The sequence below is a fragment of the Pteropus vampyrus genome, unplaced genomic scaffold (genome assembly GCF_000151845.1).
Source record: "Pteropus vampyrus isolate Shadow unplaced genomic scaffold, Pvam_2.0 Scaffold226, whole genome shotgun sequence".
Taxonomy (NCBI): Eukaryota; Metazoa; Chordata; class Mammalia; order Chiroptera; family Pteropodidae; genus Pteropus; species Pteropus vampyrus.
Genome location: NW_011889007.1, coordinates 868,381 through 871,026, shown reverse-complemented (window position 1 = coordinate 871,026; position 2,646 = coordinate 868,381).

The window sequence follows — 2,646 nt, the reverse complement described above, 5'->3', positions numbered from 1 at the left end:
CTCCACCTCCGCTGGTGCGGCCAGCGCCGACCGCCCTGGTTCCCACAGGACGCCAGACCTCGGTGGACGCGGGGCCTCTGAGTCCCCGCAGGTTTCGTTACTTCCAAGCAATAAACTCCTTTTTTCCTGGCGCCGTTTTGAATTCACCCCGATCCTCTGCCGCCCCCCAGTGGACACTGTGTGACACCGCCTCTTCCTTTCGGCTCGCCTAAGCCGAGGGCTCGGATTTTGCCGAGAATGGAGGTTGTTTTGTTTACTAAATTGCAACGATGTCTAGAAAGACCAGGAGAAACAGTGAAAGAGCTGGTTTCCTCTTCCCTCCCTCTGCCTCGCTTCCTCTTCCCCAAATATTCCTTATTTGTTTCTTTGTTTATTTATCTCCCTGCTACATAATAATTACAAAGGAAAAGTAACCTGGCAGACACCATCTAAACCAAGTGATCTGTTATTATCAGCAAAGACACAATTCAACATCGCGAGCCTCCGGATCCGGCGCACCGAGAACACAGCAGTCCTGCGCTATTTCCGCCCAAGACGCATCATCTGAATTTAATCAGGAGGAAACAGCAAACAAATCTGAAATTACCAAGCAGTACTCGTTACCAGTTGTAGTCAAGAAAAAATAAGCCCGAGGGATGGATCCCAGCTGAAGGAGACTAGGGAGAAAAGACATCTAAACGTGACAGTAGGGGAGAAAGCATTGGCAATGAATGGATGGAATTTGAATAAGGTTTGGACATTAGTGGATGGTGTTGCATGCGTGTGAATTTCCTGGTTTTGATGATTGCACTGCTTAGGTAAGCTGTTAATATCGGGGCAAGCTGGGTGAAAGCTATATGGAATGTCCTGGTACTATTTTTGCAACTTTTTAGTACATCTGAATTTATTTTAAATTAAAAGTTAAAATATTTTTAAACTACAAATAGAGTAAGGTAAGTATTTCTTCCCAGTTCCATGCCATATTTAACTGCTGCAGAAAATGGGAGGGAAGCCGATGCACCCAGCTGGGGTCAGGGGGCCCCCTCTGTGTCCGCACTGGCCACAGTGTACATCTTGCTGTCAGGAACTTGACCCTGTGGAGTGAGGGAGGGCAGGGAAGGGAAGGGAGCTGAGCAGAAGCAACCAGGATGACTTCCCAGGGCCCAACCTGACTGAGCTCCTTGAGGGAGAGAACTGTGTCTGATTAACCTCTAGATTTCCGACCTCAGTGTGGGGCTGGCTTCCTGCCTTCGACGGGAAGATGAGAACTGAATTACAGCTGGGAAGGCCCCTTTTTCTGTTGTCCATTTTCCATCTCGACTGTGACAGCTCAGTTTTCAGAGCTGAGCCCAGGCTCAGGCGAACCTCGGACTTGTCTCCTGGTGAGCCAAGGAGAAAGCAGGCAGCAGAGGGGCCGATTAGCAGTAAACCATTTGGATCCCTCCATCTCTCACTTCCAATCCTTGTACTAGGAAAAACTCCAAACTCCTCACCATGGCTTACGAGGCCCTGCCCTCTCGTCCTTGACCTCGCCTCCTCACTCTGCCCTGGCCACACCGGACTCCCGACTGCTCCTCCAGCTCGCCAACCTGGTTCCTGCCCCAGGACCTTTGCACTCACTGTTGTGTCTAGAATGTTTCTCGTACAGATCGTCTACTAAAATGTCGCCCTGACCGACAAATCTAAAGTATCCCCTTTCTGTCACTGTCACAATATGCTGTTTTATTTTCTTCGTAGCACTAGTCACTATCTCAAATTAGTTTGCTTACCTATTGGCAGTCTCCCCACAGAAGAATGCAAAGCCCCGGAAGGCCGTCTCATTTCCTGGGCCCCAACGTGCAAAGCAGGGCCTGATTAGTAGGAGGTCTGCTGGATCTATGTTTACATGTATCCAACTTCGTGAGCCATAACAGCAGCCCCCATGTGATTTCTCTCATGGCTGGATTTGTGGTCTGTTTCAGCTTCCTTACAGCATGGCGGTGGGACTGCTTGCATGGTAGCTGAAGGCTTTAAGAGCGAATGTTCCAGCAAAGCAGGTGGAAGTTACATCCTCCGTCCCTGGTATGACCTCGCCTTGTTAGAGTCATTTCTGCTGGACTCCGTCGATGGGCCGGTTAACAAGCTCAACCGTATCCACGGGAAGGGCAGAGACCTCACCTCTTGTTGGGAGGACGGTTAAAGGATTTGGGGCCAGATTTTAAAATCACCACAGTAGGTGATCAACAGATTTTTTAATAAATATTGACGTTAATTTGTTGGAGGAAACCTGATAAAGAAAGCAAAGGTATGCCCAAGGGGCACCAAGGTAGCAGCCACCAGCACTCTCGATAATTGTGAAACTGGTGGAAATTCAGCTGGCCTGTCGGCTGACAGGTTAGCATCTCTCACACGCCTTGAAAAACCACAGCGTGTTATATTTAGCAAGCGATGACATGTTGCTGGGAGTTTCCCAAAGTGTGGGATAAACGTGGTGTATGAAATGACTTTAGGGGACATGTAGACATGGCATTAAATGACACCAAATCACATGGGTTACACTTAGGCCATTTTCAGTTCTCTTTCACGCCTCCTCCTCTCGTCCAGGAGAAAGTTCGGATGAGTGATAACACACCTTTAATCCTCCCTAATACTTTGCTAATCTCTCTTCACATCAAAGAAAAGGCAGGC